Raw genomic sequence first — 16,282 nt, 5'->3', positions numbered from 1 at the left:
AAAGACTCCGGTCAGCAGATCAGTGTTTTGATCGTGTTTGAATCCGGTCCAAAGCTCCACACACACACACACACACACACACACACACACACGCAGGGCAGCAGGACTCTGGAAAGCTCGCGCACTAATTAAAACAAAAGTGAGCGGGTGAGGTGTCACGTGACAGAAAAAGAGCACATGACCCACCTCAAACCAAGGTGCGCCTCATTTCTGTCTCTTAGTATAAATCATTTTGATTTATACCCCCCAGTGTCTCCCACTGGGAGTGCTGGGCCTCCCCCCTCTTCACAACATGCTGCAGCTTGCTGGGACACTTGGTGGAGCTCAGGGTTTGACTGGAACCTGCAGGTAACTTTCCACCAGCACAGCAAACATGAGCTGCTTGTGCCCCCCCCCTCCCATCCCTTATTTGAAAACATCAGGTGTGTCATTGCAATGCAATGCTCCCCTACACATTTCAGATGTTATATTTTCTTTCATAAAGGTGACAGGAAATTAACACAAGCCAGCTGATCACAGATAACTCAAGTCCACATTGATTCTTCAGGAGGAAGATTTCACCTGGATTCACCTTCCTCACCCTCCTCACCCTCCTGCCCTCAGCAGCAGCTCGGTTCATAGCCTGCATGTGCTTACTGCATCCTCCCTCTAGATGTCACTGTCAAATAGTAGTCAGTGTCCAGTGCAGGAAAGCTACTAGTGCACAGTACATTTACTGTGTGTGTGTGTGTGTGTGTGTGTGTGTGTGTGTGTGTGTGTGTGTGTGTCCAGATTCTGCCAAATCTGCAGTTTCCTTCAACATTGTGAAAAGATGTGTCTGCACACTTCGGTCCAGTGTAAATATGTAATCTTAAAGCCATCATGGGGCCTCATGTAGGTCTTGTGACTGAAATGTGCCAAGATGTTTTTTTTTTTTTTTTTAAATCTTTATCTTTCACCTTTTTAGAATTGCAAAAAATATGAAGTTACCTTTTGTTATGGAGATCTTTTCCAAACTTAAGCTGAAAAACTGCTTCACCCGAGGCAGCTGTGTAAAATCAGCTAATTCTGAAATGTGATCAAGTGCATGTGATGTTTTAAGTAACATATAAAATCCATTTCAGTGATATGGAGTAAATCAAGAAACGACTGGTGTAAAATTCAATAATGGTGTTTAAAGAGAAGGAAACTCCCCACCTCTGCTGCAGATTATCAGATCGAGGCTGCAATAACCACAACAAACTGGAATCTCTGACCGAACTGTCTGCAGTCAAGTTGCATTGTGGGTAATGTAGATGCCAAGCACAGGTGTAGATTTCAGGCGACAAATTGTCCCCCAGTTCAAATGTGAGAGTAGGGGTGCCCCAGTGGCTTATCGTGGGATCTGGGTTTGATCCGACTCAGACAGAACTTTTATTCTGACATCCATGTGACTCAGATACAAAAGGAGGTCTTTTCTTTCTTTTTTTTTGTTTACTGCCAAAATATTTAATATAAATATGAAGCTCAAACACATGTAGCTCACAAACACACACACACACAGCTACCTGACACACACACGGTGCTGCCAACTTGTGAATTCTCTTTCCAGACTGTCTAGAGGCTATTTATATATATACTGTATTTCTGAAGAGTGTCTAACAACAAATTCAGCAAGGTGTTCATCAGTGAGACACAAACCTGTTAGATTCTAATTTCTCATTATAAATCACATGCTGCTCAGTGTGGTTACTCATGACCTCCCCAAGTTCTCATCTACACCACACCCTCTGTCCACCCTCTGTCGAATGAATGAAGTCATTGAGGTTCGTTCCCCAAAAAGGAGATTATTATGTTTTGAATTATGAACTGGCACCTGAACCTTGTGTGTTCCTAATGGACGCAGAAGAGGCACAAATCGGTCCGTAAAAACTCATCAGGAAGCAGGAAATGAAGCGTTTGGTGCTCAGAATGTCCTGGTGGCCTGCTCTCCTACTAACGTCGACCCCTGGCACCAAACTTTGACAAGGAGGTAGAATGTGTGGAACAAATGAGGATATCTCATTTCTAATCTTATTTGAAGGGGTAAAGAGGGCTGGTGACCAACCACTGCTCTGACGTCAGCTAAAGATGCATCCCGACAGACCGGGGGCTGTTGATGGCAGGAGAGAGCACAAAATAAACGGAGCTGTCCTACATTTTCTTAAGTAATCGAAAACAGATTACGTTTTTAAACAACCTTCCCCAACAGTGCCTGGAAGTTACTCCTCTCTGTGCCCCCCTTCTAAATTTAAATCAGACTCTCCTCTCTGCATTCCAGACGAGTAATTATTTCTTGGAGAAACTTTTTGGTCACATGAATTCTTGCTGCTTGATGTCTGCAGCCAAGAACCTCCTCCAGCTGAGGATCTGCAGAGCTGGCAGCAACATCAACAGCTGCTGGGTGAGATAGCTGCCAGTCTGACTGTGTGTGTGTGTGTGTGTGTGTGTGTGTGTTTACTACAGAGAACCTGGAGAGCTCAGAGGTATGCAGTGGAGAGAAACTCATCCAAGAGCTGATTGAAAGGAAACAAAAGCAGTTTCTTCCTTCTTTTCCTGTTTTTCCTTTCATCTACTCCTCTACTTTTCTCCCCCCCCACACTGTCCTCCCTCCTCTCCTCCTCTCCTCAATGCTTCTACCTCCAATCCTCTTCTCCTGTCCTTCTCCCACGTGTTTCTTCTCCATTCCTTCTTTCTCTCCTTTCCCTTAGCATCCCCCTTCTCCATTTTTTACTTTGCCTTCTTTCTCCTGCTGGTTTCCGCTCTTTCCTCTGCTCCGTTTTCTTATCCTCACCCTCTCCTCCCTCCCTCCTCTTCGTCCTCTCTTTCTTTATTCCCATCACTCTCCCATCCTTTCCCCTAGAAGGAATCTGAGAAAAGAAGAGGTTCTTCTCTCAGATTCCCTCTCCGTCACCCTCGTATCTCAAGTTTTCATCACTTCCTCTTTCATTCTCTGTTCTTATCTTCTCTTATCTCCCATCTTCCTTTCCTTTTTCCTCTGTTTGTCCTCCTCTCACCTCCCTTCGTTTCTCGGTTATTCACAGAATATTTGACGATTTCCAGGAAAGTTAACAGCAGGGGGCAAAACGTCAGGAGGGCAGTGAGTGAGGTTATACACTACATGAGAATGTGAGGAGAGAAACATGCATCAGTGAAAATCATTTAAACTAATCATTTCTGTAGAAAAGTGTTGAGGTGGCTTCCTAAAACTTTTGACTCACTGACAAATGTACGTTCAGGGAATAATCAGGTCATTTGGGCAGGTGTCGCTGATGGTTTTAGTCAAGACTGATTACTCAGTAGTCATTTTAGAAGTTCTAAACTGTGTTGTAGAATTATATGTTAAAAATATGGCATTTGTTGAATATGCAAAGTATTTGCTACTGAGATTATCTAAGATTTGTTAGTGATACTGCTATTGTTTGAAGGGGACATATGCAGAATGCACTGGTTAATGTCTTTTCAACGTAAATGTATCGAGAGAAACTATGAAAAAGACCATCCTCTCTCTTTTTCTCCTGCTCCATGTTTCAGCAGATGTGTGTGAAAACGCTCCGTTTAGATTTGGCTCCTCTTGTGATGTCACACACGGGCATCTGTTAAACATGTGACCTCCTTCAGCCCTTTGTTCTGCTGTCCTCACGTCCTCCCGCCATCTGACAGAGTGAAGACCAAACATGTTTACTTTTTTCTAAATGAATTTTGAATTTATACACACACACACAAATGTCATGGACATTTTCCTCCGGACTGCTTTCTTACCGAGGGCTGGTCGTGGTACAGACTCAAGGATGACTCCTGATCTCCAGATGTGGAAGCTCCAAGTTTTATCATGTTTTACGTTGTTTTGCTGTTTATTTAGCAGCCTGTTGAACTTAATGTTAGCATGTTGCTAACATTGTCTGCTTAAAGAGACAGGAGCTAAATGCAGTATGTATTATGCACCGTGTTAGAAAAATAATGTATTTTTTTAACATTACAGCATGTAACCAGTAAGACCTTAAGTTTGATTTAACTTCTGGCCAAGGGACAACGGATGAAAATTGAAAAAGCGTCAGCACATTTCATTTCATGTCATCAAGGTAAACAGCGCTTTTCCGTGATGTCCCATAAAACACTCATCACGTCGTGCCAGAACAACTTGGCAGGACGTGAGTGTCTCCACATCTATGGAAAAACACAGCAGACTTGCAATGCACTGATTTCCAATACAAGAGCAATGATATCAAGCTGTAAACTCTCTTCTTGGTTAACTGGTTTAAAATGACTGTATTGCCCTCTGGCCTTGGTCTATAGAGTCTTTTGGAGGAACTCGTGACAGCAGGAAATGTTGGTTCCACCGAGAGCAGATCTATGCATCCAGGAAGTGCTTGTTCTGTTTGTTCTGTTGTGTTAGATCAATTACACCTGCTATCAGCAGCTGAATTCAGGAAGTGCCCTCTCCTCGTGATCTATGGACTCATTCGAAGTCACCTCTGACGCCAGGAAGTGTTTCTCTGCTTTAAATGGATCTTTGGAGTCTCAGTTATTGACCATCTGAAGCAGGAAGTGCCCACTCTCCTTGATGTGTAACTGTTCATTTTGACCCTCGGCACCAGGAAGTGTCCTTTCTACTCATACTAGATCTATGGAGTCACTGCTAGTTATGACTTCAGGCAGGAAGTTTCCTTTCTGTAGGATGGATGGAGCTATTCTTATTTCCTTCAGAATGCAGGCCAAGTATTGTGTAGAGTTGGTTCCTTCTTCCTCCCTGATGGTAAACGAGTGCTGAAACTTCGTCAGAACTGAGGTTGTTTTCCTTATTTTAGATGAGATGAGTAACACGCCTGTTTAGATTAGACGGAGTTTTGCCGGGAAATTAGATACCTCTTTTTATTTTTTTTTTAAATGTTGCAATGTTGGTGAAGTCAAAATTACAGCTGCAAACAGCGAAAGAATGGTTCCTAATCAAGGTTAGTGTGGATGTGGTGACCGAATTATTTGGTTACCTTACTTTCACCTAGAGGAGTGGTGCACAAATGTAAAACCAACATTAAATTACATTAATTTATTTATTATTTACCCTATTTAACCTACCTAGCACCAGAACTGCCCATGGCATCAATACCCCATTTAAAGCGTGTTGTTACTGCATTTTAGTTCTAATTCTGCGAGACTGCAGGAGCCCCCGCTTTGTTTGTTGCTGGTGTGAAATGAAACCGCTGTTAAAATATTTCAACACAACCAGCCTTAGGCAACAGCCCACTATTAGCTTAACAAGCAAGCTAGTCTGGCGTAGAATAGCATTTTATATGAAAACGAGTGAACTCTGGTAGGCCTGTTAGTCCATTTGTCAGGCAACTGTACCAAATAAATACGTATTACGTAATTAATAGTAATAATCATTTTCATCAACTTTTCCAAGTGATTCAATTCTATGACAGCAATAGAATTTTTCCACCACCAAAAAACTAGAATGTACAATGTGTCCTTTTGCACCATGTTAAAAATGAACATCGTCATTCACCAATAAAGCACGTAGATGCTCACAGAGGTTCTTTTAGGGTATAACGGCTGTGACTGTGTAATCAGGTGGTGGTTCTGTCTAAGCACAGGTCCTTCTCTCTCAGCCAAGCGTTACTGCACAGGTTCAGCTCATATGGTCCCTGGTATGATTTGTTTCTTAGGAATAAGAAATAAATGTGGAAGCAATAAGAAGAAAGACTGTGTTTGCTGCCAAAGCTAGAGAGAGAAATGACATCCAACTATGTGAAAAGTACTTATGAAAGAGATGAAAAACAAATGCCTGGTAAGAATTGTGGGGCTAAAATGTTTAATTATTAAAGGGATGCTCTCTTTGTTTCACCTGTGCACAGCCCTGTAAGTGTCCAATCTACTGTAGTTATTTTAACTCAAATCAAAGCGAGATAAGCTTGTTTGTCTGAGTCTGAGTCTTCTCTGCCAATAGGACGTGATGATGGGAGGGGTAAATAAGAATGAGGCTTTGGCTGACTGATCCATCCATCCATCCATTGTCTATACCGCTTATCCTTAAGGGTCACAGGGTGACTGGAGCCAATCCCAGCTGCCACTGGGTGAGAGGCGGGGTCACCCTGGATTGGTCGCCAGTCAATCACAGGGCCGACAGACAACCATTCACACACACCTACAGGCAATTTAGAGTCACCAGTTAACCTCCATGTCTTTGGACTGTGGAAGAAAACCCACACAAGCAGTCCACACAAGAAACTCCACACAGAAAGACCTCAGGTTCAAACCACAAAACAGCTGGCCAACGGATTTGAACAGGCTTCATATTAATTGGTGACAAATGTACATCTGGTTAACTTTCCTTCTTCTGCTAAAGAGCAGCACACAGCTGCTTCCCGATGCTCTTCTGTGGCCCCCATCTGAGACCGTCTCCAACACATCTGACAGAGCGTCCTGAACAGGGCTTTGTGAAACTAGCGACTGTGTTTTGATGCCCAACAGTTGCCTCATGTGTCCAAAAGTCCAGTCAAATACAGTTCACTGCTCAAAAACGAGAACAGGTTGTTTTGCAGGAAAATATCTTTAGTTCAATGTAAATGCCACCAAGAAGATTGCGTTGTATTCTGGACAAGAAGTAGAGGTTGCTTCCCATCTGTCCCATCATATGAAACAAGTTCTACTTTGGAAGATTTAACTTGTGTGAAACAGATGCATCTTTGGCTTTAGTAGGAAAACTTGTTCACAACTGCTAGCACATACCTTTGAAAAAGAAATTAATTTATTCCTACAGCTCTCGCACTGAAGTCGTTGGAGCAGGACAATGGTGTCATTATGTAACGGAAGTACAGAAACCCATAAGGTTCATGCTGTAATAGGCTCATATCTTTTAAAACATCAAAGGAACAGAAACAGAGGAAACGCTGAATGGACCAATCAGTCTGCAGCACGAATCTGGTGGTATCTGGTGGTGTCAACGCTTTGCCATCTCTGTGTGCCAGTGAGGCTGCGTATGTACGTATGTGTGCAAGCGTGTGTGTGTTTGTTTGTTTCCCGGCAGGATGCCAACATTCCAGCCAGGCGACCACACCAGGAGACAGGAAGTCAGGGACGGGGCGATGATGATGTCATGATCCTGAGACTGGGAGAATGAGGCCGTCTGTCCCGCATGGCAAAGGTTCGGCACACGTCCAGTCATTCTCCACCCAGCGGGGGCACCGCCATGTGGTGATCCAATAAGGATCAGCCCAGAAGACTTTCATCTACAACAGTTGCTGAAATAAAACCATCTCAGAATATTTTTTTGTTGGGAAATGGCTCTTTGGTGCAACTGCTGATGGCTCCTAGACATGTGATACATGACATGTGGCCCTGGACAGTGTTTTTCTGTAAGAGGTTCCAAGTCAAAAAGGTTGATAACCACTAGATTAATCTTAGATTAATGCACTGTATTCTATGAGCTTTGATTCATGTAGAAAAGACATGAAATACTTCAGTAGTGTACTTAGTGACTGACCACCACTGAACCGCTTGGATGTTTGACTCTCACTGTGCAGAATGATGTATTTGCAGAGCGTGACACTAGAAGACGGTTCTCAAATGTATCAGCTGAAGAGAGAAAGTTCCTGTGCGCTCACCTTAAATCTAAGTTCAGGATGTGCAAGATGAATTTGTGACATCACAACTTTATGCAACTTTCAGCGCAATGCGGAAACTTAAAGCCTCGGAAACACGTTTTGTCTTTAAATGAACCACATTTACATATTCAACGAGGTGACAGGATGACAAATCTTTAAGAGTTTCAGCAAGTTTTCATGCATGTGTTACATGTTGTCTCACAGACACAAATCATATCTGATTTCAGGCCAAATGCTTTCCTGAGTAGTGTCATCATAAACCTTATAACGTGACATTATAAAACTTGTGTTCATTCGAGTCGACACAACATGTTCCTGTCTGTCAAATACTATATAAACGGTCTAACGTTTAGATATTCATATTCTTCTCTTCAGCCACTCTCTCCAATGATCTTTTATTGTGAAATTATTTGTCCTCGTGAATAAAAACAGAACTCTGTACAGTTTTAACGTGTGATTTCCTCTTAGCCGGGTCACAGTGGGACTGAAGTCCGCTGGTCTGCTGCAGGGTGTGTGACTGGTCTGATGTGTGTGTGTGTGTGTGTGTGTGTGTGTGTGTATGTGTGTGTGTGTTTTATGAGTGTTTTATGGCATGTGTGTTCGTGTGTTTGTGTGTGGGAAGACATTGGCAGCTCCACTCCCACACACTTCCCTCTCACACCCCCTCATGTATGTGGTTAGCACACACACACACACACACACACACACACACACACACACACACACACACACACAGTCTTATCTTAATCTTAGAATTTTCTTGCATTTATTGCAAAATTTCTTTTCTCACTTCAAGAGCTGTGTATAAACTCTTTAAGCATTGTTTCCTGAGGTTTAAGCCATTAACACATTATAAGGTCGCAGAAACAAACGCTAACTGTTGGTGAACAAGGTCTTCATGTCCTTCACTGCTCCATATGAACGTCACACTGCTTCCTGCTTTGGCATTGAAAATCACATTGGACATAAATTTAGTTGTGCAAACTGGTTTAATATAGACATCATTCCGGATGGACTCCGCGTATCCATATTGTCCTTCCAAAGGAGGAAACAGATGATGTGCAACTGCATCAAAAGAATGAAATACATTTTAAAAACTGCCCACAATGATAATAAATTCAGGAGGGGGAAATCTGACACATCTAAATTTTATATTAAACTGTGGAGGAAAACTTCCGCAGTTCTTCTTCTTGTGGAAGAAAAGTGTAAAAGAAAGTGCTGAATTATTAGGTTAATGTATGACATCTACAAACACACTCCCTTTGTCAGGCTGTTTACTGCCCTACTTTGTTCCATCACCACTCTTATTGTGCGTGTGTCTCCATGTGTCCTGTATTGTTTTACCATGCTGGTGGTGTGTGTGTGTGTGTGTGTGTGTGTGTGTGTGTGTGTGTGTGTGCGAGTGGTGTTGCCCCTCTGGGATTAAAGACAGAAGAATAGCGGCAGTTCTGCAGTGGTGTGAAACTGAGAAAGTGTTTGCTCCCTGCTTCTTCTTCCTGTCCATGTGTCCCCCTCACTTCCTCTCAATAGGACTCATGGGAGTTTAAAATGTCTCCCCGTCTGTCCGCCGGTCAGTCAGCCTGTCTGTGTTTGTCCTGTAGAGTTCATGCGCCGTTGAACCATCAGAGAAACCATCTTTGAGGAATATTTTGGGAAATAATCTTATCAGTTTAGTTAGTTAGATGAGAATATTGATCTGTCAGTGTTTTCATTAACGCAGGTTACCAGGCAACCAACCAATAGTCCTTTACATAACCTCCACGGCATGTTATTTGCACATATTACAGTTAACAAATGAGATGTAACATGTTTATTAGTGAGCTTTACTTGTGTTGGTACGCTAATTTTAAAACCTTTTGAACAGAGCCAGACTAGCAGTTTCCCCCTATTTCCAATCTTTATGCTAAGCTAAGCTAAATGGCTGCTGGCTGGAGCTACATATTAATCTCAAGAAAGGGAATTTTCTCATCAATTTAGTCAAAGATAAAACCTCAGTTTATTACAGCTTGGATGTTACATCTGCGGCAGGTACACTAACACTGCACTAACCAACATAACCATTTTCACAGTAGATATTCTGACTGGTCGAAGCAGGACAGGAACAGGTGAAAACAGAAACATTAACAATGGTGCGAGTGTCCCAGTGAGCCAAGTCAGTGAGTGGGTTTCACAATGCCAGAGCCCCAGAACTGGCTCGCTTGGAATGCAGCCATTATTAATGCCAATAACTCAACCTGTGCTTATTCGCTTTTGTCAAAGTCAAAATGTCTACGGTGGAAATGGGTCTGTTGCTGGGAACCAATCGCTAAAAAGAAAAGCCGTAAGCACAAAACAAGCAGATGATCAGGATGTAAAAAACAACTGAAAGTGAGCGAATGTGATCATTTTTAATTGTCCACTCCTTCGACCTCCCATGCAGCTTTGCCATGATCTCAGCTATTGCCAGAGCTAAAAAAAAATAAAACCCAGTCGGCAAAAACAATCTCACCACATGGAAAGTGTCTGAGTGAATGAGAGAGGTTTTCCTTTAATGCTGCTGCATGCTCGACTTCTATGGTGAAATTAGACAGGATGTCATTCAGCAGGTCGAAGGAGCTTTTATAAGGTAAATGAGTCTCTGTCACTTTCCATCAGCACAGTCATGAAGTAACAGGCTTTGTCTTTCTTTCAGCATGCCTGCCCTCATTATTCTGAGAGACAGAGTGTGCGTGTGTGTGTGTGTGTGTGTGTGTGTGTGTGTGTGTTTGCATGCAAAGTTGGATATAGGTCAGACCAGGGTGTATGCATGGCTTTGTGTCTCTGTGTGTGCATGTGTGTGATTTTGAGTATTGAAAAGGCGCTCTAATCGTTAACTATGTAGCAAGTGAAAACAATGAACACACACACACACACACACACACACACACACACACACACGCACACACCCCACCCTCCTGCTGCTCTCAGCATCTCCCCACTGTGGCAGCAGCACAATTCCCAGAAACTGCCCTCCATCCAGAACACACAGACACAGACACAGACACACACACACACACACACACACACACACTACAGATACCTATCAGTTGTGTGTATAAGTGAGCACAGCACGTTTTCCACGTGTGCCGACATGTTTACATTGTGTATGAACTAAGTGCAGCAGGACAATGGTGGGACATAGTGAATGGACATGGCTCGGTGTGTGCGGACATTGTTGATGACCACACACACACACACACACACACACACACACACACACACACACACACACAGGGATGTATGTTTGTTTTTCTGTAAACTTGTGTGTCTTTTGTTTGTCTGTCTGTTTGTTTTCCTCTGCACACAGAGCGCACAGTCAGCTCTTTTCTGATTGTTTGTTTGTGTGTGTTGGTGAGCATGTGACCTTATGTATGTTAGTGTGCATGGGATAAACTAAGGACACGGCCCCAATGACCATTTCCACACTGATGAATAAATCTTTTTATTCTCTCTTTCACAGCCTTTTGTCCAAACTGTTCTCCGGCCTCTGAAACCTTCTGAAAACCACCCTGCTGCCTGGACTTCACCAATCACTGATCTCTATGGACGTGATCACCTGCCAAAGAAATCCAGAAAGAAATTTCTGTCACCTCTGACTCTCTTTGTGATCACTGAGATAAGGTTTAGAGTAGGAAAGGTTCTGAGGAACCGAAACCCGAGTGGTGTCTTGGGTTACTATGTCTAATATCCAATTGATCTGCATGGATCAGAGCATGTTCCGTTTGCACTCTGATCATCAGGGAATCCCTTTTTTGGAATTTGACTCCCAATAATAAATGATCTCCTGTTTATCTGAAGTCCAGTTGGCTACAGAGCGTTTTATTGCTGGTGCAGGAGGTAAAAATCATCTCTATAAATGGATCTTTGAAGCATATAAACAACTAACATTTGGAATTAGTTTCTTTGACTGTTCATTTGAACTTTGAACATTATCATATTGCTGCTCTTTCACCACGGCTGCTTAATTAATGTGTTTAAGTGACGGCAGAACCTGCTGCTCTTGGTGTTCTCTCTCTGTTAGATCAGGTCTAATTAATCTTCGGTCCCCTTCAGATTGAGTCTCATTTGTGTGAAAATCAACAGCAGGTCGGCTTCAGAGAGGTTTTCCATGGGTCCGCTTGGATCGGGTCCAACATTTTGGACCCCTGAAGACATCTGCTTTGTTCGCTGCCTGAGAGGCAAAACCCAGGGTAACAAAAGGTTAAATCTCTCTGCTGTTAGAAAAAAGTAGTTACAAAAAGAAAATAGCTTCTTTTTTTTTAACTATCCATTCATTAACAAGTGACATAAAAACGCTCCAGGATTGCTTCCAAAAGCAGTATAGCACTATACTTTGAAGTCTTTCATCTTAATTTGGAGGTCAGAGCATCCAGATGTCATAAATATGCAAAACAGCGAATGCTGTTGCTTTGCAGGCTTTAGCTGCTTTCCATCAGCGCACACTCTCACTCACATTGCATGGCAGCACCAGACATGAGTGCTTCTTGAGGGGTTTACACACACAGCAAACATACAGAATGTCACATGACCACTAACACAAACACATACACTGTTTATAACTCACAGCATGCGGACCCCCCCACACACACACACACACATACACACATCAGACACATGAACATTACACCATTACACACACACACCACCTAACTGTGCACGCTTATACTCACACACACACACAGCTGTGTATGAGTACGACCAAGCGTCTCATTCACACACACACACACACACACACACACACACACACTCTCTCTCTGCAGTCAGTGATCCCCTCCCTCCGTCTTTAACATTTTCAGAATAGTTGCAGCGACCACAGAATACTTTCCCAACTTTTGTGGCCGACTAAACGGGAGGCTCTGAATTTGTTCACCATCACTCCTCCTCTTCCTCCCTCTCATCCCTTTTTCTTTCTCTCCATCTGTCACTTCCATATTTATGTATCTCTTTCTCTCCATATGTCCCCAGTCGACATTATGTCTTCTTTTTCTTTTCCTCTTTAGCCTTTAAATGACCCCTTTAATTTCTTAGGGGTTTTTTTCTCTCTCTCTCTTACATTTTTCACATCTTTTTGTCGTTTCTCTCTTCTAAATTCTCATCTTCTTCTGCAGTGCATCTCTACTTTTAGGAATCTGTCTGAGAGACACTGCTGCTTCCACTATCGGGGAAGTTTTCAGTGAGCCGTGATTTTACTGAAAATCTACATCCACATTTCAACTGCTGCACATTTCAGCTGTTAATGTGCTGATTGTCATTCACTTCTATTACTATTTACTTATTTTCTATATTGCCGTTTGGTTTAAACAGAAGAACAGTGCGGTAATGTTACACTTCTGAGCAGACATACAGACCAGAACCACTGGGCCTCCACATGCTGCCTCCCCCTTAATCTGCTGCATTGCTACTTGTACGTTTCTGTAGGATTCAATTCGTGAAACGAAGCAGTGGGTAATGAATGTTGTGTTTGTTTATTGTATATTGCTAAATTAATAATCATTCTTTATGTCATGATATCACAAGTTCAGTGCTTCACATTGTGACTGTGTTAATTTTTTTTTTATTAAAATTTTTACCTGACAGCTCATTTGTTTGTCCTCCTGTTCCATCTAATATTGGGTGGGGTTGATGCTTGATATGATGACTGACGTTGAGGCATTTTACCAAACAACCAGGATGGCGGCTGCTGATGTGGAACGCTTTTCCTGATAAGGTAGATGTGTTTGTCGTTAAGGTTAAGGTCGTTAAGTTTTGTTGTTTTTGTTGCTCTGAATGGTTGCAGAGCTATCCAACTGTATCCGGAGGAATTTATTCTGCGCCTCATGATAACATCAATTGGAGAATGAATATGAACTTAGAAGTTCCAGACCAGACCAGAAATTGGTCTGGCGATGCCAGGCTTCAGAAATTATACTCACATTGGACAATTCTGCACCTCATGACTTACATCCCTTGCCAACGTTTAGAGCCTGTGCAGAATGAGTGTGACCTCTATGTAGTGAGCTGGAGGCTGGTGGAGGTGGATAAGTGTAAAACATATCTGACTCTGGAACTGTGCTTTTGCAAAAATATGCTTAGACATTTCTGCAGACCTAAGCAGAGAATGGGGTTATGGGTATCTGTAGGTCTCAGAGGCTCATAGTGGAGCCGGCTTCCACACCTCCCAGATATGAACAAATGTTTGCGTGAACCTGCTTGTTCATGAAGGTAATTGGCTCCTCTGAGTGCTGTTGTGAGGGAGGTCGGAGAAAGAGAGAGGCTCACAATCACATTTGCCTCTTTATCACCAGAAGCACAAGTGTTTTACTTTTAACCACACCGTAGTGCACTGACTCTGTAAAAAGTGACAATTTAAAAAATGTTAGAATGGCTGAAACAAAATGAAACAACTTGGAACAAACATTTAAACCATAAACAGACATTATTCATCAATCCATCCATCCATCTATATTTTGCCAGCCACCATTACATTACCAGATCACGGTGGCTGCATGATTTACTCTATTTATTATGAAATGTGTTCATTTTCCAAACCGTCACTTTTTAGGCAGGTCTTTGACAGAAGCCACTGGTTTCAGTTCACTTCAGTGAACTGAAAATGAACTGCCAGAGAAACGAAACTCCAATGAGATCAGTAATCCATGACAGTGAGCACGTTGTTGACTATTTTCACCAGAGATAAATGACCATCAATGTAACTGAATAAATCAAGCATTGCTCTTGAGAGCTGAGTGAATTCATGCCTTGGTGGGAAGCGTTGGCATTTGAGGTCTGAAAGACGGCTGTCAAACTATTTCACATTTCCAAGCAATTGTGGTGAAAAAACTCAGACAAACTGAAAGAAAATGTGGATATTTTTGCATGATGGAGGCTCCTGCCAGCATTAAAAAATAAACAAAACAAAAAAAAATGCTGACTGTGATGGATTAGCCGTCTGCAGCGAGTTTTGAGGCTCTACAAATTGATTTTTATAGAACTAAACTGAAACCACAGGCTGCCTGGAAGGGAGGAAATAAAAATAAAAACTTACTGTACGCTTTGGAAACTGGTTGGCAGTTTTTCAAAGTACACATAATTTGTATTAAATTAGGTAAAACATGCAAATACACCGCTATAATCCTTGAAGGTCCTTTAAGGCGACCTACCACACACTGGAAACTATGGGATACACCTCACTGGCTGACTTAATCCACTGAGCATAACTTAACAATTAAATAAAAAACAAAAAGTATCTGCCAAGACAAATCAGATTGACTGCATTCCTCCACTCGCTCTGCTGTGTTCCAGCAGTGACGGGAGGCTCTGCTGAATTACAGCGTTCTAAAACCACACTGCTGAGGACTCAGTAATGTAGCAGTGGCTCTGCCTCTCACTCCCTCTCCTCCAAAAACACTATCACACGTCCAACTTCACATCTAAATCATATCGAAGCGTCAGCCGCACTCACAACAACTGAGCTGCAGCCCAGAACCCTGGACAGGACTGTAATGAGGCTGTAATGCTCATTACACTCCTCAAATAAAGTGTTGACTGTAGTTTTGAGTACACTTTTACATTCTTGTCACTTGCGGGTGAAAAAAACGTAATGTTTGTCCCAAGTCTATGTTGTTACTCAAGGTTCATCCTCTGAATCCTTCTGAAATTCTTTTTCATCATGTCTGTACGTTTATGAAGCAGATTCATGCGAAAATGTTTCACTCGATTTGAAACATTGTCGACTGATGTACATGGCATCAATCTACATCGTCTTCGATGAATTGACATTGTATGTAATCAGACCATCTTAACACACATTTCGACACACTTTGGTTGAGCGCTAACGTACAGTATATAAAATGCTTGCAATTATATTCACAAGCATATTAAAATGCTATGTTTGCAAAACTAAAAGAAGCTAACATTTAGCATCTACTGCATGCTAACATGGTGACGTGCCAAAATGGACCCATGAGCGTGTTAATATCAGCAATGTCAGCCTGTTTAGCTTTACTTAGCTTAGCTTTAGTGTTGTGTTCAGTTGATATTACCATTGAAATATTAAGATGGAGTCTTGATTATGGTCATTTTAAGTTCAAGTTAATTAGTAAAATGTTATAAGAATTGATTACTGCCAACAAGAAAATCAGACCTAGGCAGAACCCTGTTCACCAACCAGTATCAACCTCGGCTACTGGATGTTTTTAGTGTCTTTTTTTTTGTTTCTCCGTCCTCCTTGGCGTCCTCCGTCCTGATTCTGACACCAGAACCTGACATGATGTTCATAATCCCTGAAATTTCTTCTGCTGCTGTACTGACAATATGTGGACTAAGATACAACAGCGAAAAAAGAATGCTTTCAGTCAGAAAAACCAGATACCAGAGTCAAAATCATGTCAGCAGCAGCACCTACAATTATATTTGCCCTTAGCCCGTCGGCCTCCTCTGCCATGCTTTAATCACAGATTGTCTGCCCTGATTTAAATTAGGATGTTTTTTGCCTCAGAAATGACTAGAATGAACATCATAATTATCCCATTTCACCTCTAAATCACTTTCTCTCCCCTAAACCGCACTCAAAACAGCTGCAGCCTCTGGAAAGTGGTAAAACAGTACTTAGGTTTTAAATTAGTGGCTTTACTGAAGGAATGAGCTTGTGTTGTTTTAACAAATGGCTGGGCCAGCAGTTTTGG

Source organism: Pempheris klunzingeri, chromosome 11 (assembly GCF_042242105.1).
Source record: "Pempheris klunzingeri isolate RE-2024b chromosome 11, fPemKlu1.hap1, whole genome shotgun sequence".
NCBI lineage: Eukaryota > Metazoa > Chordata > Actinopteri > Acropomatiformes > Pempheridae > Pempheris > Pempheris klunzingeri.
The sequence above is the reverse complement of the archived record's forward strand: the minus strand, read 5'-3'. Positions refer to the sequence as shown.